Source organism: Miscanthus floridulus, chromosome 9 (assembly GCF_019320115.1).
Source record: "Miscanthus floridulus cultivar M001 chromosome 9, ASM1932011v1, whole genome shotgun sequence".
In the NCBI taxonomy this organism is placed as follows: Eukaryota; Viridiplantae; Streptophyta; class Magnoliopsida; order Poales; family Poaceae; genus Miscanthus; species Miscanthus floridulus.
In genome coordinates, this window is record NC_089588.1 from 80,333,945 (window position 1) to 80,358,257 (window position 24,313).

Consider the following 24,313-nt stretch of genomic DNA (forward strand, 5'->3'; position numbering starts at 1 on the left):
TCATGACCCGATGGATTGGGATGGTTTCGGGGATGGTAAAGTGGTGCTGAGGACAAAGATTCAGAAAACTCAAATAATAAGCGAAAAAGTGGCCCTGCCAATACCGATACAAATTTCCCACAAAATTCCGGGAAGGGTGTATCGGGACCAACTTTGATGCAGAGTCACATTGCGTCGACACAGCTAAATCCAATTGTGCTAAATGGAATTGAACATGTGCCTCCGATTTGGGTGAGTAGCCCTAAGTCTGGCAACAATAGTAAGTCTCACACCTTTGTGAAGTTACCAGATATTTGTTGTGATGATTTAGTCGTTACCACATCACAATCTGATATATCTGTTGTAGGGTCTCCAACAATCATGGTTATGGATGCTGCAGTTTCATCCCCGACAAAAGAGTTCACGAGGGGTAACACCTCGCCAGTTCGGCCAACACCTGGGATGGCACAGCCATCTCTTATTGCGTGTTCTGGATAGCGGGTGGTACAACCACAAGACGTGCCACCGATTTTGGTGACTGAGCCTAAGACAAGTTGCATACCAAGTCCTGGAAGCAACAACAGTAAGATCCGCACCATTGTTTTAATAGATAATTGTTGTGATCATTTAAATACACCGTCACAATCTGAGTTATCTACTGTAGGATCTCTTTCTTATGTGGATGTGGCTGCTACAAAAATATCCTTAGCTAGTGAGACAGGATCGGTGTACTTGGATGGCAAACGTCGAAGTGCTTGTGCTAACTTCTCGTATACTGCTGATGGAACCGCTGCAGCTGACGAGGTGGTATTGGACAAAGCCAAAAGATTGGCAGCTGCGCGGAACTTGGATTGCTCAGGAGCTACGAACAAGGAGGTCCATAGCCCATCGACAACCTTGACAGTTAATCGACCACCAAACAAGTTTGTTAACCTTACAAAAGACACATGCATAGCAAACTTGAATAACATTGGCGTCTCGTTGGCTAGTAGTAGCAAGGATGTTATTATTTCTTTTAATGCCCTCAAGCAATTGAAGGTGGATAAGACTACTGTTTTGCCGAGACAAAAGGGTGATAAGTGCATAGGGATTGATTGTGAGACTAACCCCTTCACACTGAATGATGACGAAGAACCTGAAGTTGATAGAGTTCTTCTTGCTCACTTAGTTAAGGAAGTACCTGATGTGGACTTAGATTGTTCAGACCTGGCCACAAGATTGTGTGACCTTAGGGCATCCAGACGCAAGCCTAAGTCATCATCTAAAAAACATAAGGCACGAAAGAGGCCACATAAAACAAACAAAAGTGTGTCCCCATGAAAGGCCTTTTTTAGAATAGCAGAGATCTTTCAGACTTGGCTAAATTTCGTTATATTTCAGAAGCAATAAGACAACAACAACTTGATTTGTGGCCGTCATGGGAACCAGAAAACAAGACATGTCAAAAACAAATCTAGCCCACCTCTCTGGTGGTGCTGATTTTATTTGGCATTGTCTTCCTCCAAGTGGACGGTCAGGCGGCATACTACTCTGGGTTAATGCAACGGTCCTTGAGGTATCAATAATAGTGGAAGGGGAATTTTCATAAAATTTCATCTCCGCAACAAAAGTGATGATTTCAAATGGATTCTGATGGCGGTATATCGTCCCACACAAGAGGAGTTAAAAGCTCCATTCTTGTCGGAACTCGTACGCACTTGCCAAAAAAATCCTTATCAAACTCTAATGTGAGAGGACTTCAATATTATGAGAAATAGCAAGGAGAAAACAACAACAGGTTTAATGCTCGGTGGCCTTTCCTGTTCAACGCGGTCATAGACAGCTTTGATCTTTGGGAAATTGACTTGGTGGGTAGACAATATACCTGGGCAAACTCTTTAGTAGAACCGACATATGATAAGCTAGATAGGGTCTTAATGACGACTGAATGGGAATTTAAATATCCACTGGTAACGGTGCAGGCGCTGGACAGAGGTATCTTAGATCATAAGCCGTTACTCCTGGACACCGGCAAACCTTCCTACATGGGGATTACCATGCAGTTCAAAATGGAAGTTAGCTGGTTCTCTCGTGAGGATTTTCATGATCGAGTGGTGGATATATGGAACAAACCCGAATGTTCCATTTTCTGTAAAAAGGTGAGAGACAGGGCCTACCAGGGCAAACGACTTCAGGACATTCAGATAGAAAGGCCTCTTTAAACTTAGGACGCACAAAATCAGTTCATAATTAGCTTTAATCAATACAGCTCTCAGTTCAACAATAACCAACTTCTTTGCTATCAAGCTTACAAAACATTGGGTTAACATAATAACAAGAAACTTAGAAGTCATGGTTGAAGCAAAATCCAGACTTCTCGGGCCTCTCTTCGTTTGTAACTTCGCTTAGGCATCATTTCCATCTTCATCTGCTTCCTTCCTGCTTCCTTCCCGGCCCCCTTCTCATTTATGTTCTTGGCCACCGGGGTTTGCTTCTTCTTCTTAGCCCTGAGGACCTCTCCACCTAGCTCTAAGGCCTCCACCTTGAAAATTTGAGAGCCCAGATTCTGTATTTGATCAGTTTTCAGAATCGGAGGTGTTGGGCAGTAAGCAAGACATTTTCTATTTGTGTAAGTGTTAGGCTTAAAACCATTGCTTACCAGTTTTAGCTTGTTGCTTCTTCTGAGCTCATTGCCAACTACCGCGTCTTGTCTTTTTGACCCTCTTTTCTTGGTTGGGGTCTCTTGCTCAGAATTGTCCCATTGTTGCTACAAATCTTCATTCAGCACTTGTTTCTCCTCAGCTTTCCCATGTATGCTACTATTCTTCCCAACTGTTAATTAGGTAAGATTATTATCCTAAATAAAATTACTAGGGATGAAGAAATTTATTTTTCCCTTACTAATGCTTAAGAAGTCAATAGCCTTTGAGGTTAGGAATTCTTTGGCCTAAGGGAAGTTTCCTGCTGAAAGGAGCAATACTGTAAAAAAATTGGCCCAATCTGCTGGGATGGAAATGCAAGAGGAGGTGGAACCTTTGGCAAAGTGGTTGGCCCAAAGTCTTGTGGCCTCTGCTATCTTTATCCTCTCCCGAACAGGGTCTGCCTCAGGCATGAAGGTTAAGGCAAGGCCTGCTTGGATGTTGTTATTAAGAGGATTCGGGCCATCAAGATTAAACTGGCCATTCTCCTGCTGTTTTGGGAAGCCCATTTCCTCTGGGCCTACTAACTGATCCAGGTCTATGTCGTCCACAAGGAAACCTGCTGGTGAATCTGGAATTGATGCTGCCTCTGCCACTGCGTTCTGCTGTAGGTCATCAGCTAGTTGTAAAAGGTGCACTTCATCTAAGTCATTGGCCTGGATAGGTTGTCCTAGATTAATGATGACTTCAAGGGGCAATGTTCAGCTCAATTTCCATTTCCTCTTCTTGAGCAGGGTCCTCATTAAGATCCTGACCTTGATGAATGGAATTGTTTTGCTGAGCTAGAAGTTCCTGAGGCCAGGGACCCAGTGGCCTTCATGTTGAGCTTCTTGCTGATCCTGCTGTGGTTCATCTGCAACTGGACCTGGCCCAGGATGTCCTAGTCCGAAGAAATCAAAAGGAGGCTGCAGACCAAAGTTTAGATTAACATGATTTGGGACTGATTCCTCGTCTACTGATCCTCCTCCTAGGTGATTATGTTGCAGCACCTTGCATTGAATAGTCCAGGACTCGCCTTCAAAGCCTGCAGGGTCTGAGAAGACAATGAACTGAGTACATCCTGCAAATCAGTTACCCTTGCTCTAATTAGTAATCTGACTAAATGCCTTTTGTCATCCTGCCACAGGATCAGCCTGCCGAAGTCACTGATAGCATTCTGGATATGTTCTTGGTCCTAATAATCAGCTAGAAACCCCAAAAGCTTCAACCAGCAATCCGTATTGAAAAGCACCCTTCTCCAGTTTGTTCCTTCGTTATGCTTAACAAAGGTGAGCATAACATCTCCAAAAGGAAGCGGGCTCTCAGCAATCAGGTGATCACCCACATGAGCAAAAGTAAACCTAACGAAAGCTTGACCAGAAAATCTCTCAGGACTGCTCTCACAGCACCGAAGTTCAGCACATTACCTGGAAAGGGGTGGACGGTGACGATTGCCAAGTCCTCATTCCTTGCCGGTGGTCTTGACCAAGCCACCACGCGCACCATAAACCAGCGATTAGCGATCTCTTCTTGTGTATTCCCCTATTTCTTCTGGGACGAAGGGAGCTGGGTCCGCGCGCTAGAACGCCATGATCCTCGGAGGTGGAGGAGAGCAAGGATCTTGGAACGGAGAAGACTGAGGAGCAGGAGGAAGGTTTTCTTGTTTTGCCGTGCACACAGTGGCACTAGAGGAAGGCAACGGTGCACACGGAGGCCAATGCTTAGGCTCCGGAGGGGGGGAGAATAAAAGGCTCTGAACGCTCTTCAGTTTGTACCGCCGTTAGAGAGGAATGAGGCCAAGGGATGATTAATACGAGCTCAAAAGCCTTGCCAGCCCAAGACGGGAAAAGTGCTTTGCCCAGTTCTCCAAACAAATTGAACGTTGGCGCGCTCGAAGCAGAGGGCCGATTAGCTGAATCCACGGATGACTTGAACTAGCTAAGATTTGAAGGTTGAGCCACTTTGCCTTTAAAGTTATCAGCGTGCTAACCAGACGGGGGATTGGCGGACAAGGGAAACGCCGCGGCAACATTCCCCCAACTAAGGCACACACGGCATTTGATTGGGTGGGTGCACTTAATCCTGCTGTGATTAGGAGAGAGACAACGGGAGCAGGGAGAAGCCAATTGATTAGTCGAAACCGCACGCCCGGCTGGAGCTCTGAGGGCCGCCTCTCTGCCTATCCAAGCCAAGATGGTCAAACACCCAGCGGCGAGGGAAGACCAGGTGATCGAAGACACATACCGGGCACTGGGATCGATTTCCCAATTGAACAGCATTGGCTCGGGTGAGAGGAGTGTAGCGGATAGCATCTGCAAAGGATTTATGAGGGGAAGATTTGGGAGGAATGTGGACCCAAGACTGTTGTTCCTCCTTTTGAAATCACAAGAACTCCAGGCGCCAATTAGGGCCTCCATTGCCCCAGAGATGGAAGAAGAGCTTGTAATCATCGCATTCAAAGGAACGCAGGTTGTGAATGAAAAAACCAACACGCTTGGACGAAACAAAGAAGCGGAAGATCGTCTCGAGAGCAAGGAGAACTTTAAATCCGAAGCAGAGCCACCAATGGTGGTCTGAAGAATGGACTCGACAGAATCAGTCATAAGCTTGACCTTACAACGGCCAAACGAAACAACCAGAGCAAAAGCAGAGGGGCCGAACTCTGGCTAGGAGACCGGCAGGCCTAGGGACTGCCAGATGGAGGCCTGAACATCCAGGCCAAGCTTGAAGGAGATCTTAGGGGTCGACATGGCAGGGAGACAGAGGGGGATAGGGACACAACAGGGAGTTAACGATCGTCGGCCGGTCGGGGATGTAGTTTCTCCGGCCACTCCAGATTAAAGCCTCCATACAGGCGCTCTAGAACTAAGTCACGCCACTGGCGACGGGACAATAGTGCTCAGGGAACTGAGCTCATCGACAGCAAAGTGGGACTCCTAAATGGCGGAGTCGAAAAGGCGGGCATCGGGGCAATGAGGTCACCAGCGTAGGGGGCGGCGCAGGAGGCTACCAAGACGACCCATGGCCATGTTTCTCCTACCAGCTTGCTGCTTATCCTTGTAGTTGTAGGCTTGTAGCCGCGGAACTCCATAGTCCTACTGTCGCCACCCATTTAGCTTCTAGCTCCTGCATACCGCACGAGACGGACGCCTTGCTGGCCTTCAAGAGAGGGACTACAAGCTATCCTTGGGGCCTCCTCATGTCGTGGCAACGAGGCGGCGACGATTGTTGTAAGTGGAACGGTGTCCTGTGCAGCAACCACACCAGCCATGTCGTCAAGCTTCATCTTGGAATCTATTCTATGGTTGGCCAGATAAGTCACTCTTTGCTTTCACTGAAGCATCTAGAGCACCTCGATCTGAGCTGGAATAGTCTCAATGACTCATCGGGTGGTCGTATCATATCCCAGAGTTCTTGGGCTCTATGAAAGCATCTGGACTTCTCTAATATGCCATATTCTAGCAGAGTGCCTTCTCACCTTGGAAACTTGTCGAACCTGCAATATCTTGACCTTTCTTCGTCTACACAAAACAGGTTGCTTTGATCAACAGATCTTAACCTGCATTTCTTCTCTAATAATGCTTTTGTCATGACAAACGCACCTGCGTTTCCTTCAGTATCTTAACCTCTGTGGAGTAAACCTCAGCGCAGTTGGTGACTGGGCTCTTGCTGTGAACATGATTCCTTCTCTCAAGGTCCTTGAACTTTTGTGAGTGTTCACATACAAATGCAGAGAAATCTCTCCCATGCCTTAATCTTATAGACCTTGAGGAGCTCGATCTCTCTGGCAACTTATTTGGCCATCCAATTGCATCCTGTTGGTTTTGGAACATAACAAACCTCAAGCATCTATCTCTTGATTCCACTGAATTGTATGGTCCACTTCCCCATGCACTAGGACACATGAAGTATCTCCAAGAACTTCAAATTTCATCATCACCATGGTCATTCTATATGGCCAAGTGCATCATCATAACAATCGTGAGAAACCTTTGTAGTTTAGAAACCCTATACATACGGTATTACTTTATGCAGAGAAAAACACAGAGGTCCTTGGATGTCTTCCACTTTGTTCACCCAACAGATTGCAAGAATTGGACCTAGAATCAAATAATATCAGTGGCATACTACCAAACGAGATGTGGCCATTGACCAGCTTGGAAAGCCTTGACCTCTATGGCAACAATATTAGTGGAATACTACCAAACTGGATGCGGCAATTAACCAGCTTGAATTTTCTTGACCTGTGTCAGATAGTATCAGTGGAGTAATACCAAACTGCATCGGGCAATTAACTAGTTTAGGTTACCTTGATCTGTCACAGAATAATATCAGTGGAATGATGCCAGATTCGATGCGGACGTTGACGGGCCTAGTGTATCTTGCCCTCACCTATAATAACATTACTGGACCTCTACCATCATTTGTTGGTTTGTGGAATGAGGTGGTCCATCTTCTCACTCCTCACTTTTTGTATTTGGTTCGTGGAATGGAATGAGTTGATCCATCATCACCTCATTCTTCACAGGCTAATAATTTATATACATTGAGAATGGGTTGATTCCACCAAACTCATGGGATGAACTCATGATGCATCACCTCATGAAGCATGGGGGTGACTCCACAACCAAACACACCATAAGTGAGCCTAACCACGAGCGCATCTGGGGGTGTCCCTATTATATCCAAAGGTAGGAGACTCGCCCACCATTTGTACAGGCGGTTGTGCCAGCAGTGGCACGACAGAGGCGGCTCTGTGACGGTGCTCGGGCAGTCGAGTGGCCTAGCAAAAGGGAGCTCCGGACGTGCGTGGCCATGGGAGGGAGGGAGAGGTGGTCGGCTATACTGGAGGATACACAGCGGCCGGGCTATCGCGGACAAGGAACAAGTGAGCGGGATAGCGGGCCGCATGAGCGTGCGGCTGTGCGAGGAGAAGGCGAGCAGGCATGTGGGTGCTGCCGTGCGGGTAGCACTGTAGAAGGTGAACAGGGATGGAGCGAGTGGGCTGGCGGTTGGGCCTGAATTGAATGGGCCAGACCAAAAGAATGGGGAGAAAGTTTGGCTCTTTAATATTAGGTATAGATGAACATGGCAAGGCCCCAACGGTTTCGAAGTATGTATCTATTTCTTATTACTAGACTAGAATGATGGTTGTGATGAAGCTCCTATGCTAGGGAGAATAAATAACACGAAGTCATAATCATTTTGTGTCTGTACTAGATGATTGTATTTGAGAGATGTGCAACAAATAAATAAATTTCACTTCCAATATTTGCGTACACAAAGGAAAGTTAAATTATGAGAATTATGATGACTAACCATACGAAGTGGCTGGTGAGATCTCTTGGCGTGCAGATGAGTTGGTTTTGGTGGGGTTTCTATTATTATATAGAATGCAAACATACACATGTATAGGCACATCACTAATAGCAACGGCTGTGATGAATGGAGCTGGACTGCAACTCCATCAGATAGTGGACGGCTTGTGGTAGTTTATTCTGGTGGTCTAGCTATTTTGCTTTTATAAAACTTAAAAGCTTGTAAGACTTGACGACTTCTGGTAGTTCACTCTGGTGGTAGTCTTTGCTTTTAATTTAAAAGCCAATAGTGGACGACGACGACTTGGCCGGAGTCTGGATCGTCTTATAATCCCCACAATGCGTGGCACCATCACCCCCACACAGACAGAGGCTACCAACAAGACCCATGGCCATGTATACTCCTGCCAGCTTGTTGCTTATCCTTGTAGTTGTAGCCGCGGAACTCCATAGTCCTACGTTTGCCTCCCATGTGGCTTCTAGCTCCTGCATACCGCACGAGAGGGAGGCCCTGCTGGCCTTCAAGAGAGGCATCACCAGGGATCCTTGGGGCCTCCTCGTGTCGTGGCAACGAGGCGGCGAAGACTGCTGTAAGTGGAACGGTGTCGTGTGCAGCAACCACACCGGCCATGTCCTCAAGCTTCAACTTGGCACCTATTCACTGGTTGGCCAGATAAATCACTCTTTGCTTTCACTGGAGCATCTAGAGCACCTCGATCTGAGCGGGAATAGTCTCAATGGCTCATCCGGTGGTCGTATTCCAGAGTTTTTGGGCTCTATGAACAGCCTAAAGCATCTGGACCTGTCTAGTATACCATTTTCTGGTAGAGTGCCTTCTCAGCTGGGCAACTTGTCAAACCTGCAATATCTTGACCTTTCTTCGTCTACACAAAACAGTTTGCTTCTGTCAACAGATCTGTTATGGCTAACACACCTGCAATTCCTTCAGTATCTTAACCTCTGTGCAGTAAATCTCGGCGCAGTTGGTGACTGGGCTCTTGCAGTGAACATGCTTCCTTCTCTCAAGGTCCTTGAACTCTCTGGGTGTTCACTTACAAATGCAAACCAATCTCTCCCACGCCTTAATCTTACAAACCTTGAGGTGCTCGATCTCTCTGGCAACTTACTTGACCATCCAATTGCATCATGTTGGTTTTGGAACATAACACATCTCAAGCACCTATATCTTGTATCCACAGATTTGTATGGTCCACTTCCCCTTGCACTAGGAGGCATGAAGTATCTCGAAGACCTTCATATTTCATCATCCTCAGGGTCATTCTATAAGGCCAAGTGCATCGTCATAACAAGCCTGAGAAACCTTTGTAGTTTAGAAACCCTATACATACGGTATACTTTATGCGGAGAAATAACGGAGGTCCTTGAAAGTCTGCCACGCTGTTCACCCAACAGATTGCAAGAATTGGACCTAGAATCAAATAATATCAGCGGCATACTACCAAACGAGATGTGGCCATTGACCAGCTTGGAAAGCCTTGACCTCTATGGCAACAATATTAGTGGAATACTACCAAACTGGATGGGGCAATTAACCAGCTTAAATTTTCTTGACCTGCGTCACAATAGTATCAGTGGAGTAATACCAAACTGCATGGGGCAATTAACTAGTTTAGGTTACCTTGATCTGTCACAGAATAATATCAGTGGAATCCTGCCAGATTCGATGCGGACGTTGACGGGCCTAGGGTATCTTGCCCTCGCCTATAATAACATTACTGGACCTCTACCATCATTTGTTGGGCTGTTTACCAGCTTAGGTTACATTGACCTGTCGTACAACCACCTGACTGGACACGTGCCACGTGAGATTGGCATGATCGGAAATTTGGAAGTTCTAGACCTAACTAGTAACAATCTGGATGGAACCATCACAGAGGAACACTTTGCTAGTCTGAAGAGCCTACAGTGGTTACGCTTGTCTTGTAATTTCTTGAAGATTGAGATCAGTTCGCAATGGCACCCTCCCTTCAGATTGCAAGGAGGACATTTTGTATCTTGTCTGATGGGACCTGTGTTTCCTTCTTGGCTTAAATGGATGGTGGATATTAATCAGCTTGATATTTCCAACACAGGTATAAATGATCGTCTTCCAGACTGGTTTTGCAGTACCTTTTCAAAGGCCATGTATTTGAACATCTCCAGCAATCAAATCCACGGAGGGTTGCCAGAAAACATGGAACGCATGTCGGTACAACAACTCTATCTTGGTTCAAACCAATTAACTGGTGCAATACCTCCCATGCCGATTAGCCTGACCACGTTGGACTTGTCAGGAAACCTTTTATCAGGACCTTTGCAGTAAATCATGAAGCTCCATATATACCAGTGATTATGCTACCTATTTTTCTAGTTTACAGCATTGCTTGTTTTCCATCAAATGCATTTGGAATGTATAGATTGTATGCCTTCGATTAGTTTACACCATTGCTTGTTTTGCAATGATTTAGAGCGTCATCCTTTGTTTTTTGTACTGTTTATTTTTTGTAATGTTTTAGGGTGTCATCCTTGGTCTTTACTCTTTTGTACTATGAAGAATAATACTTTATTTTGTGTGCTCCCACAGTTTTGTAAAATCGTGTGGATCTATGTGTCAGAAATCTATCACATAACCACAATGAGCAACCCTTTGGCGGTAAAGTAATCTACGACGACACATGTTCTATGGGCATATTCCAATGATTATTGAACATGACCACACAAGTGAAGATCAGAAAAACATCACGGATCTCTCAAACCCTTCACATGTAAGAAGCGACCGCACTGGTCCTCTCTGTAAACTTAATCAATGCATACATATAATTAAGGGAGGTTCAAGAACATGAACACTGATAACTCGTGATTTGGACTTTAAACTGTGAACTATGGACTAACACTGGGCAGAGGATTGCATTGCTAGGCGTTCATGGGCACCTTCTAGTTCGCTTCAGCTTCCCACTTCTCCACCACCTCATCAAGTGCCGTCATGGCAGCGCCACCCTCACAGTGGCCCTCTGCCACAGCCTTCTGCAGCTCGGCCGCCTTCACCCGCACCATGGCACCCTTCCCTTCCTCTGCCATCAGCTCCCTCACCACCGCTGCGATGGTCTCCTTATCCTTCCTCTCGGGCAACCGTATCGCAGCTCCTACCCCGTCGGCCAGCATCACAACGTTTAGCCGCTGCTCAGCGAACAACGGCCACGCCACCATCGGCACGCCGTGCACCAGGCTCTCTAGCGTGGAGTTCCACCCGCAATGCGTCAGGAAACCTCCGGTGGCCCTGTGGGCAAGCACCTGTGCCTGCGGTGCCCACGACGGCACCAGAAGACCCACATCCTTCGTCCTCTCCACGAACCCTTCCAAGAGGTAGGCGAAGGGGTCCTTCTTGCTCTCTGCGTCGTAGTAGTTGTCGCTGAGCGTGCCCTCGTCGCTGGGGCTTCGCACCACCCACAGGAAGCGCTGCCCGCTGAGCTCCAGCACAAGCCCGAGCTCGTGCATCTGCTCCTTTGGCAGCGCGACGGCGGAGCCGAACGAGACGAAGATGACCGACCTGGCCGGCTGCCGATCGAGCCACTCCAGGCACGCCGCACGCGGAGATGGTGGAAGCCCACCGGTGCTATCAGTTTCGCTTCCGACGAACTGCCGTATCAGCGGGCCGATAGGGTACACAGGCGGCCGGCCGGGCTCTGGCTGGCGAAGCACCTAGGCGACCTGCCGACCTCAGTCAAAGTCAATAAAGACACTGATAATATGATTACAACGAAAAGAAAATCCGAGAAATGGTAGAAAATAGCAATTTGTCTTTCGTACGAGTTGCAAAAAATGCAAATAAATTAGTTTATGTAGAACAAAAAATGAGTAAATAAAAACTATAAAGAAATTAATATTCGGATCTCCAAACAAGTTGCAATTAGTAAATAGTCACTACTGGAAAACCGAGATTTGCCTAGTGTTTAATGGTTTGCCTAGTGCCAATCGTCGGACACTAGGCAAAGAGTTTATTTGCCGAGTGTTAGACCCCGGAGCACTCGGCAAAATAAAGGTACTAGACAAAATAACGATTTGCCGAGTGTCGACACTAGGCAAAGAAATCCACTCGGTAAATGACCATTTTGCCTAGTGTCAATACTAGGCATACCATCACACTCGGCAAAGGCTGCCAGATGGCAACCGTCATTACCATTTTGCCGAGTGTCTTCCGTTAACACTCGGCAAAATTAAAACTTTGCCTAGTGTCTCCGGGCGACACTAGGCAAACTAGCCAGTTTGCCTAGTGTCTTACAGAGACACTAGGCAAAAATTTTTTTCTTTTTTTCATTTTAGCTTCCAATTTTTTTCTGTAGCTTTCCTACTATACCTTGACCAACATGTTAAAAGTTGGCACAATTTTATGAAATTTTGCTATATTTCTTTAGTTTATTTAATTTCTTTGAATTTTTTCGACAAATGCAAATTTGAACTGCAAGTGTGACGAAAAATGGCAATTTATGAATGCAAAAATGATATTCATGTTAGTAAGTGTTAGTTGAGGCCGTATCCAGAAACAGACCAAAAATTTCACACATCTTCACGTCGAGACATGACCACGAACTTGCGAGCAAATAGTTTTTAAATTCTATTAAATGAAAACGGAGTCTGAAATTCATGAAACTTATCGACAAGTCAAGATATCGCATGCGGGTGCCATGATAAAAATTTAAAAAGATTTCGAGCACATCGTCACGTATGATGCTTAGAACATGTGGAGATGTTAGGGTTTCTAAGCATCATACGTGACGATGTGCTCGAAATCTTTTTAAATTTTTATCATGGCACCCGCATGCGATATCTTGACTTGTCGACAAGTTTCATGAATTTCAGACTCCGTTTTCATTTAATAGAATTTAAAAACTATTTGCTCGCAAGTTCGTGGTCATGTCTCGACGTGAAGATGTGTGAAATTTTTGGTCTGTTTCTGGATACGGCCTCAACTAACACTTACTAACATGAATATCATTTTTGCATTCATGAATTGCCATTATTCGACACACTTGCAGTTCAAATTTGCATTTGTCGAAAAAATTCAAAGAAATTAAATAAACTAAAGAAATATAGCAAAATTTCATAAAATTGTGCCAACTTTTAACATGTAGTCTCATTTTATGTAGGGAGGCTCGATAAAAAGTTTGAAGACCAAAATTGAAAAAAAAAATAATAAGTTTGCCTAGTGTGCCAGCTAGACACTAGGCAAACTGACCTCTTTGCCTAGTGTCTCATGGAAGACACTAGGCAAACTTATTTTTTAGAGTGTTTGCCTAGTGTTGGGTTATCGACACTCGGCAACGAACTCCAGGTAATTTCTGTTTTATTCATTGCTTATTGATTTTTACATACCTTTGCCTTTTACCTAGACAAGCCGGAAAAGGTTTCCCGAAGGAACCACCGTCCACGTCACCTAGATTTTTCCCTACCGTTGGATCTCGGTTTCGATGGACCAGATCTGCTCAATCGTACCCGTGGAGCTTCTGCCCGAAACAACCAGCCACGTCACCCAATTTGTTCTCCTCCGTCAGCTCTTCCATCCAACGGCCCAGATCGCTTGGAGCTGATTTCGCCGGGAGCGTCTTCTCGCGCTTCTCCTTGGCTTCTCCCGCTTCTCCTCTGCTTTCCCGCTTCTCTTCTGAATCCATAGAACCAAATATATACCCTAGCTTCCGCTTCCCCATACAGCTTCTCGCCCCCTCCTCTCTCTCCTCTTCACGCTCTCTCGCTCTCCCCGACTCTCTCCGACGCGGGTGCGGACAGGGCGGCGGCGCGAGCGGGTGGCGTCGACGGCGTCCTCCCCCCCCCCCCACCCCCTCCTCCTCAGCATTCCCTCGTCTGCCTCTTACCTCCGTTTCTCCCTCCCCTTCCCCTCTCTCTCTCCCCTTCCCGGTCGAGACGGCGGCAGGCGCGAGCGCGGTGGCGGCCGCGGCGCGGCGGCACCCCCTGTGGGTTCTCGGCCGGCGCGGGTGGTGCCCGGCGGCCCCTTCCCTCTCCCTCATCCTCTGCGCGGGCTCCTCAACGCCTTCTCCCGCCGACGAACCTGTGCTCGTCTGGTTGTCGAAACCCTAGCTACCTCTATGCGTGCTGCAGATTGGTCACATGCTTATTACTTCTTCTGATCTGCTTCTGTCTTTGTTTTCAGGATTGATTTCAGCTGCCTTCCTTGTTGTCGTTCTTAGGGTTCGTCTATGATTGTACAGGTACAAAGGGAGGGAGTCCAGCGTCTTCAAGACAACATGTACAGATTTGTTAATTACTGTGATTTCGATTTGGTAAGCAGTTTCGATAAGGTTGTTACAGCATCTTGGTTGACCATGAACACTAATTAGCTTTGAGGTGTTCTGGACAGACCTAAAAGCCATTGGTATCTGGTAGATTAATTTGCACAGCAATTACCACAAAAAAAGGGCATGCTCTTGTCTTAGTTGCACAATCAGTTGGCCTCCTTTTCCTTTCCTTTCCATCTTACAATAAGTTCAGTGCATCTTACAATCAGTTAAACGTGTTTACCAAATGCTCAACGTTAGGCTTTCGATTAGTTTAGTTTACCATATGACAACTGAGCCATGCGCTAGGAATAGCTGCCGTAAACAATTATTAAGAATTATTTCCTATGTACTTTGTATCCGTGAATCCTCATCTTGTACTTAGAAATTTTGAAGCCATACATTTTAGATGCATTCATCTATTGCGCAATACAAATCTTCCTTTAGATTTCCTTCGAATTTCTGATAGGTTCCTCAAAGAGGTGTATTTTCCAAATTGTATTGTTGGTATGAACAGGTTTTGTATTCCTACATTGCATACTATAGGTTTTCCTTCGCATTTTAGCTACGCTGCTCAAATAGGTGTACTTTTTCCTCTTGGGTTTTTTTGTGTTGACTTCCTCTAAATCAGATTTTGTATTGTTGGTGCCAACAGACTACGTGTATATATAATGGTTCCTTCTATCCATGCCACCGCATATAGTTCAAAAATATTTGAATCGAAGTACATTTCACACTAAAGTAGATTTGTATTGTTTAGTGGCGGAGCTACATGTACGCCATAAAGGGCCATGGCCCTACTTAGGAATTGATTTTTTCAGCATGGTACATTATGATAGTTACCAAGTAATGGAAATTGCCATGTCAGACAAAAAACCCTCTTCAGTTCTCTTCCTGCTGTTACATTGCAGAAAAAAGAGGTTACACATTCCTGTAGTGGAAATGAGTTTTGCATCCTCATTAGTTGTTTCCCATTATGATTGTTTTTCCCCTGTTGGATGACCAGCTCACCAGCAGGACCAGGAAAATTTTGCAGACAACTCTTTGGTGACAACGCAGTCAACAAAAATGTAACTCCATACAACTTCTGTTTTTTGCTCCCCACTTATCCCACCATATTGAAACCCACCAAATTAATTTACCTCTTTTCTGCAGGAAACCATTGTACATACTTCGAATGAGATCGGTCCAGTCTGTTGGTCGCAAAACAATCTCATATTGCTTGGTCTTTATTTTCTGTCTCTTGATCATAAATATGTTCTTTTGGCCTATCCTCATCGGTACATATCATCTGTAATATATGCATAGCCATGCTTGAACCTACTGACATGCTATTTTCTTAAGTATATTCAAGATCGTTCTTGCACGGGGGCGCGGCCCGCCACTATAGTTTTACAAATCCAAGCTCTAAATGCTCAAAGACATAGTCTGCATATCAGCTTTTTTATGCGATCGATTTGAAGAGTGCAGATCATCTTCTACGTGTGCATATGCCATACGTCTTACAATCATTAGTTCAAGCCTCTTACAATCATTAGTTCAAGCCACTGTAACCTTGAAATAACTCTCTTTTACCTTCCTCTATGCATCGTTTTAGAAAGGTAAACTTGAACGATTGAAACTCTTCTATTCCTATTTTTGTCTAATATGTCATATGTGCAGGGTGATATTATTTGCCCCTTAATGGAAGGAACGGTGCCCATGCCTGCTCAGTGGTGCACATCTTCCAGACCCAAGAGAGTATGCCTACTACATATCCAACCCTTCAGGTAATAAACCACACCCTTGTATATTCATGACCTATTTGTCAGTATTTTATTTTCTCCTCAATCCGTTATCACAGCCTCTATTTCCCTGCTGCGATATACGTGTTCGATTGCAGCAAACTCAAGGATCAACGCCACCGGGGCAAGGGCCGAGTGCCGCTGCTGCCTGTAGTGGTCCTCACAATGGTAAAGGCAGTTGGGCTTCCTAGCAAGGCAATTATTACTTGCTGAAACTGCAAATATCAGGGTACTTCAATTTTTAATGCATTTCTGAGCTAAGGCTATGTATTAGCTTCGTCTGAACTATAGCTATGCACTTTGCTATCTGAAATATGACATTGCTTTTCCTTAGTATCAACTCTGCAGCCAATTTCCATTTGGATGGGTAATTCCGTTTTCTGTTAACTGCTCAGGTTTAGTTCACTTAGATTTCTCCCTTCATGATGGTACATGATTCCAGCCTGTTGCTTTCAACTTGGTAACATTTTCATAGTACCCTAATATTTTGAGTTCAGATTAGATTTGTGAGATAGATTCACTAATAATCTAATACAGTTACCTTCACAGGCTTAGTAGTGTTCTGCCATTCGGCTCATCAGTCGAAGCAATGCCTGCAGCTTAATACAATCAGGTGCAACAACTATGTTTAATGGTCAAGATCCTTACTCAGTTTTCATTTATGGTTCTATGGATAAAAATAATAATGGCTACACAATTTTTTAAGACATGTTTCAAATTGCGCTTTGAAATTGAGTCCTCCTTTTAACCATAAAAGTGTTTCTATGTTAAACCAACATTTTTTTCCCAAAATAATAGTCCTTCCAATATTATATCACAAAAGTCCTTTTCAGGACTATTACAAAATGATCAACATCATATAATTTCCAATAAATACCTAAATTGACAAGATAATACCATTTCATTTGATTTTGTATTTGGATTACCTACGAGATTGAATGCACTAGCTGCTTGTGTTTTTAGAGTTTTGTTGCTATCAATCTAAGTGTGATCTGCATACCCATTGTAAGTCTCGTGATAAGGGAAAAAAAGGATCAGCCTCTTAATCCACAGACTGATTAAGGATCAACCTCTCAGTCCACAAACTGATTGAAGCTGCCATCTGAGGCGTTTTGTTTTTTCACATTTGAATTATTGATTTTTTTTGGTACCGAAGTGCCTGTTCTGTTTGCTTTCTCATGCAGTCTTTAGAGTGAGTGCAGTATGTTCCGTATTTTTACCTTCTCCTTACTCGACACATATCTACATCTGTTTTTTTTTCTGATCCAGTGTGCTCCTTGTTTCATCCCTGGTGGTTAGGTTTGGTGTTTTCTTTCCAAATTGAAGGGGGAATTGGTAGCGTGCCTAGTGCCCTGAATCCACAGGTGAGCAGCAAAGCTCTAAAATGCTTCTTATTTTTATGGATACTGCAATAACAAGTACAATGTGTATCATGCCATTCCATTGTAGTGACCATTACTGGCTTTTCCATATTCGCACGACAGGCGAATATCCATGCTTGATATTCCAACGAATAAATAAGATCGTAACAACAGCAGTTGACATTCGACTATTTCCATTCTATATCGGCTACGATCGTTGTTATCAATTTCTTTTTTTTTTCTCTCCTAACGTATTTTCCACAACCTGTACAGACAAAAACAAAGACTTTATCACTGTTATTTCTATGATCGACAAAGGAACTAGCTAATCATTCTTTGGTTTATCCAAAACCTTTTATTGTCCCTGAGACTTCTTTTGTCAACATACTTACAGCTACATACTGTACTGACTACACTCCTATTCGTTTTTTAAATGCTATAAAATGCAGAAGCTTAGCACTACTACATCATTTTGCAACATGGAAGTGACTCCTGTTGGCTCAAAGACTTTGATGCCCAACACACTATGTCCAGTTTTTATATGACAAGGGCTCCTCAGGAAACGACTCCTACCTGGTCAACAGCTATGTATTAGTATGTCGTTCATCTCCAGAACTATAAATACACCTGCTTAAATGCTACTTATCTTTGGTCTGTACTATGCCACTAAAACCATGCCTTTCTACTTAGATACTTCTTTTTTTTGTTCCGTGCTAGGTCACTAAGTGCATGCCTTCGAAGAATCATTTTAATCTATTTCTAATATATTTGGCCCACTACATTTTCAATATGTTTACAAATTCCTCTACGATTTGTGCTACATCTGCTATACACGTATTGATCCTATGTATCACAGCACGCCATACAAGCCTTCGCTGTAAATCGTGTTGCTTCATCGATTATTGCCAATAGTACCATATCTTCTGAATGATACGAGCCTTCAGATAAAAAAAACGTAGTTAGATTCCTTCATCCCATCTACACATATGTTTCCTATATATATCACTACGTTGTACTTACCCACGCGCGCAAGGGCGCGCGCCCTGTGCTAGTACTTTAACATTGGGGGTTAAATGTTGTAGGCCCAACTGCTAGAAGAAAGGAGGCTTCGCGAGGAGATGGAAGCGAGGGCGGTGGAAGAGCGGGAGGCCCAACGACAGAGGATAGAGGAGCTGGTGGGGTTCGTGTCCACTCTTGGTGCCGCTATGGGGCGGACCATGCCAGCTAGCCTAGTCTTGCCACTTCCTCAAGCAGCTACTCCTGTGAGTACCAATATATTACTTATTATGTTCCAACCTGACATAGAGCACACTAGAAAAAATATGCAATCCCAAACATACAATATGGTGTTGGTGGTGACGGCGGTTGTTGTTGTGGTGTGGTGGTGGCAGTTGTGGTGTTCGGGTGGTGGTGGTGTTGGTGGCGGTGTATTGATATGTATGTTCTTGACGGTCATCGTGCCGTTTGTTTTCTTGCAGGGTTTGGAAACCTCTCCGTGCAGGGGAGGTTTTGCCGAAATTTTTTATTGACGGTATCCTTTTCATTTTTTTCAGCATCAATCGGGCGTGGCATCGAATCAAATTGGAGGGTCGCCGGCTTCACAGATTGGAGCGTCGTCGGCACCACAGCTTGAGCCGAATCAAGTGGAAGGGTCGTCGGCTTCACAGATTGGAGCGTCGCCGGCACCACAGCTTGAGCCGAATCAAGTGGAAGGGTCGCCTGGAGCATCAAACCACGGGCCTCTTCACCCTTGACAATCATCGTGATCAGCTTGTTGTGAACTTTGTTAAGAAATTTGATTGTGCACTTATGAACTTGTGAACTTGTGGCACATTTGGACTTTTGGTATAAACATGTGATATATGTGAACATGTGGTTCTTATTTATGATTCATGTGATATATTTATGGTGTTTGAATATGATTTATATTTGTATCGCAAATGGAATAATCAAAAAAAAATTAGCTTCTAGTTACTTTGCCTAGTGTCAGGGGTCTGACACTAGGCAAAGAGGCCACACGTGGCACACCTGGGAACAGGCTTTGCCTAGTGTCAGGAAACTGACATTAGGCAAAGTAGGCAGTTTGCCTAGTGTCGGAGGCCTGACACTAGGCAAAGCTTGGCATATTTGCCTAGTGTAGGCGGCCTGACACTAGGCAAAGCTTGACATATTTGCCTAGTGTCGGACGTCTGGCACTAGGCAAACCTTGCATACTTTGCCGAGTGTCAGACCTCCGATACTAGGCAAAACGTCCGTTACGATTTTCACCGTCAGTGGAATACTTTTGCCGAGTGATGTCCTTGACATTAGGTAAACACTTTGCCGAGTGTCCGAGGTTTGATACTCGGCAAAGTGCTCTTTGCCTAGTCCGCCTCTGCCGACCCTTGTTTGCCTAGTGTGACACTAGGCAAACTGTTTGCCTAGTGTTTCTGGACCTTTGCCTAGTGCCTGCGGCACTAGGCAAATCCCGCGATTCCAGTAGTGAGTAGCTCAATTCATACTAGAAGTTACAATAATAGTTTCATTGATACCCATAAAATATATATATATATATATATATATATTATTCTATGGCCAGCTGTAGAATAATATATATATATATATATATACACTCACTCCATCCCAGTCTAATTTTTTGTTCAATTGATGCTTGCATGTCATATATCAAGTCATAAAAAAGTATAAAGGTAGCCTTTGCTATGCAACCTAGCCAATATACGGAGGCCGGTCAGTAACGTATTCATCACCTTCATTGCCGATGTCGTAGGTGATACAAACACGTATAGCTCCTCATCACTGTCGGCTCGCTGTACGAACCGATGGTGAAGACTTTTTTCAAACTACTATATCAAACTTTTGAACAGACACTACTACAGATCTTGTCATCCCAAACGCCTCAATCACCGCCGTTTTAATTAAAACTGGCGGTGATGAGAGTATCACCACCAGCACGTAAGAACGAACGTTGGCATTGGTAAGTATCACTGCTGGTTCGCGTTACCAACCGGCGGTGATAGTCTATCATCATAGCTTAGCCGGTTTGCACCACCAACCGGCGGTTATGATATGCTCCTCGTCATTGCTGGCTCGTTGTATGAACCAACGGTGAAGACGTTTTTCACTGCCAGCTTATTGTACGATACGGCGGTGATAACTATGCTGCTGCATAATAAAATTCTTAACTTTTTTTAAATAAATTTGAATGAAAACAAAGTTTATATTAAAGTTGTGGATCTCAACGATACAACTTTTTAGTTGACGTTTTCATTTTAAATCATTTACGGTCCTTGAATTCTATTTAAAGCTTTCAAATTTTGTAAATTCAATATTCTCGAATTGTACAAATGACCTCAAATGGAAAACGACCAAAAGCAAAGTTTTAGATCTTGATGAGATGTACAACTTTGTAGTTGACAAATTTTTCATTAGAAATCATTTATGGGTTCAAATTTGTATTCGAAGTTCTAAATTTTTGAAATTCAAATTTTCCAAACAACCTCAGATGTTATTGATGAATTTTTCAATTGAAATCATTTAAGATTCCAAAAGTATGGCTAAAGTTTTGACGATTTGAAATTCAAATTTATCGAACAACCTCATATGGTGAAATGAACAAAATTAAACTTGTAGATCTCGATTAGAACAACAAATTTATAGTTTATATGAATTTTCCATCAAAAGTCGTTTAGGGTTCTGAATATTTATTTTAAAATTCTAAAAAGTGAATATATAGACACAGGTGACATAGGGTGGAGTTGTTAGACGAGCTACGCGTGAGGATAAAGGGCCTTCCCAACGCCCGCGCCACCGCCCCAGGGCCTCCCCGACTCCAAGCCGTCGCCGCGCCGCCGCCGCCCCGACGGGCTCTCCGCCGCCCGCAACGCCGCCGCCCCAAGGGGCTCCTCGACGCCCGCGCAGCCGCCGCCCTGAGGGGCTCTCCTCGACGCCCGCTCCGCCGCCGCCCCGAGGGGCTCCTCCTTGACGCCCGTGCTGCCGCCCTGAGCGGCTCGTCGACGTCCGCGTGGCCCCAGGGGCATCCCGCCGCCTGCGTTTCTCAGGTGTAATCTCTCTCTCTCTCTCCCAACCTCCCTCTCAGATCTGCTGTCTCTTTCCTTTCCTGAAGGGATCTATTTTCACAATTGCATAAAACGATGTCTCTTTCCTTTCCTGAAGGGATCTATTTTCACAATTGCATAAAACGATGCGGTTAATGCACGCTGGTGGCAAATTTGGAGGTTCAAAGAGTGGTTACAGTGTCTCTGGAGGGCTTCATGGTGTTGGTTTATCAGTTGTTAATTCTTTATCAGAGGTTTGTATTTTGATCTCTTACTAGTTCTAAAAATAAAATAAGAGAAGTTCTATAGTTAAAGATGATTTGCTGGGTGATTGCAAAGTTAGTTGAACTTGCTATTAGGTTTGCAGATTCAAGTTTATCTTTTTTGAAGATAGTATTCTGGTAGCTTCATTTTCTCTAGTGTGCAGAGCCTTACTAGCTCCCAAGTCTAGACAACAATAATCGAGAAGTAATATTACAGAAGAGATTTCTGTCCCTATGTTGATACCTGGTCCAACTTCATCAGAATTGATTTAACTGTTCCTTTTATTTGTTTTCATTTCATAACCGCATTTAAGTGACATGTACTATGATGCATGACTGACATCTTTTTTGGCAGTTTTAAGGCACTTTGAAATAGGGAAAAAATATACTTGCCATTTACCTTGTTTATCGACTATCCTTCGTGATACTTAGGAGTTTCAATTTGTCTGTTTCATTCGACTTGTGGCATCCATCTTTGGCAATTTTAAAGCCCTTTTTAGCTTGCTAGGTTGGTGATCTGTGAAGTTACAGTATCGATTGCACTGTGAAGACTAGAGTTGGTGGATTTAAATTTTGGCAGTTTTTCGCTTGTGCTTGATGGATTTGTACAGTTGGGCTACATTGTTTCATACTAACATTTAGCATATTCTTTTGTAGGACACATGGAAGACTAAAGTTGCATATCTACTTCTGATGGAAGGTACATGTCTATACGACATGGTAAAAGTGTTCCTGAATTATAAAATCCTACCAGAAAAATTCTTCAATATTTTAATTTCCTTTTAACCCTGTGTACAATTAGCTGTTTGCTTGCCTTCTTGTCATTGGCATTTTATACTGTACAAAATGTGATAGTCTGAAGATAGATGCCTGATTTTGTGAGGCATTTTTTTTATTCTGTTCCTTTAATTGATCTCTAAAGTTTTGTTTTCCTTGCTTGCTACAGCTAGTTACAGCCATTCTTTGTTTAACAGGCAGCCCATCATGAAGATATAATTAGCATTATTCATGGCATGTATACAAAGGATGGATTATCTCTTGATGAAGCATCAAGAATAGTATATGCATTTCCAAACCAGTAAGTGTACATATTCCATCATGAAGATATAATTAGCATTATTCATGGCATGTATACAAAGGATGGATTATCTCTTGATGAAGCATCAAGAATAGTATATGCATTTCCAAACCAGTAAGTGTACATATTCCTTTCGGGCAGTTGACAGTTATTTAAAAACTTCGCAGGTAAATATACAGCAAGTCTGCAATCCAAACTTCAGCAGTAGAAAATATTTTACTTAATAGAAAAGAGTACAGGAAACTCATGTTGGGTTATTATGCTTTACCTGAACTAGAGGTAAATATACAGCAAGTCTGCAATTCCAGTTTTTTTTTTTTTTTTTTTTTTTTTGCCATGAACCATTCCAAATCCCATAATTCAACTCCATTTGTCCAGCCAGAATTCACAAACTAGAGTTATGAATAGTAGAAAACAAAGAATCCAACTATTGTTTCTTATATATCTTCCAGGATCATTGCAAACATAGGGAATAAAAGCACTTCTTGCTTCATACTAACATCTGCCATATTCTACTTCTGATGGAAGGTATATGTCTATTTTAAATAGTATCCCGTGATAATTTTCCTTCCAGCTTGTACTTCTTGTAGGTAACTTGGCTATCCTGTGCTGAAACGACGTTTCTACTTTGGTGTAGTTAAATATGTATAGTGAAAAATAGCTTGGAGTTGCAGTGTACTGAACTTTGTAATCTTAGTATGTTAGCTGTCATGTTCCTTGTGTGGTGAACAATGAATTTGTAATGAGAAGTGCAGTATATACAGTGTACTGAACTTGTAATCTTAACTTAGTATAGAAGAAGCTGTCATGTTCCTTGTGTGGTGACCAATGAATTTGTAATGAGATGGCAGTCTGGATTTGGTTGGCTTGAGAAACCATGATTAATTATAAGGTTGTGATCATTTGTGTCAAAGTGAATGTCTATTATGATTTGAGTGGCACTATAATATTATAGTGCACAAATATTAGTTATATTGGTGGTAATACAAGATAGATCTGGTACAGTCAGTTCCTGACGGCCTGATTACCTTTTCCTGACGGATTGTAACGATAGGAAAAAATGCAGGATTCCTGTCGGGGTGTTTTTCCTGACGGGATTTCCTGACGGTTGTACTGACAGGAGCTGATCTTGGCCAGGAAAACCTAAACCGTTAGGAAGACGTCAGGAATTGTTTCCTGACGGTCGTCCGTCAGGAATAGTGTGCTTTTCCTGTCGAGCTGTTTCTGCCGGCTGTTTCCTGACGGCTGTCCAACAGGAATGTTGGGACTTTCCTGTCGGTTTTCGACCGTCAGGAAAAACCTGTAGCCTGGTACTATTACTCGCGAACTAGTCAATTGCGCGTGAAGAGATGGATGTCCTTCCTCCACATCTATCAATATCATCCGTCGCTCCCCTGCCGCACCACATACGCCACACGCTTCTCTTGCCAGCGCTCTCTCTCTCTCTCTCTCCTGCTCTGATTTGTGGTTGATCCTTACGCCCGAGTACACAGAGAAAAGCAACTTGGACAGCCGCAACATCCCCGTAACC

At 43.8% G+C, this 24,313-nt stretch overlaps 2 long non-coding RNA genes and 1 pseudogene across 6 annotated transcripts; 2 read left to right on the forward strand and 1 right to left on the reverse strand.

Annotated features, from left to right (window-relative positions):
* Positions 1-10,888: 10,888 nt before the first annotated feature.
* LOC136480145 (UDP-glycosyltransferase 72B2-like) lies at positions 10,889-12,128 on the reverse strand (annotated as a pseudogene).
* Positions 12,129-13,786: 1,658 nt separating this feature from the next.
* LOC136482234 (uncharacterized) lies at positions 13,787-17,975 on the forward strand. Of its 3 annotated transcripts, XR_010765012.1 has the most exons (8): positions 15,274-15,311; positions 15,397-15,521; positions 15,904-16,010; positions 16,085-16,254; positions 16,421-16,485; positions 16,575-16,638; positions 17,325-17,389; positions 17,836-17,975. It is a non-coding gene; the product is annotated as an uncharacterized lncRNA (long non-coding RNA). The 3 variants fall into 3 exon arrangements; XR_010765013.1 differs by lacking the exons at positions 15,274-15,311; positions 15,397-15,521 and adding an exon at positions 13,787-14,247 and having other exon boundaries at positions 16,124-16,254; XR_010765011.1 differs by lacking the exons at positions 15,274-15,311; positions 15,397-15,521 and having other exon boundaries at positions 15,785-16,010; positions 16,124-16,254.
* A 3,227-nt stretch (positions 17,976-21,202) lies between these two features.
* Positions 21,203-23,586, forward strand: LOC136482235 (uncharacterized). Of its 3 annotated transcripts, none has more exons than XR_010765016.1 (5): positions 21,203-21,444; positions 21,560-21,695; positions 22,362-22,896; positions 22,950-23,061; positions 23,235-23,586. It is a non-coding gene; the product is annotated as an uncharacterized lncRNA (long non-coding RNA). The 3 variants fall into 3 exon arrangements; XR_010765015.1 differs by having other exon boundaries at positions 22,362-22,404; positions 22,679-23,061; XR_010765014.1 differs by having other exon boundaries at positions 22,362-23,061.
* Positions 23,587-24,313: the final 727 nt, after the last annotated feature.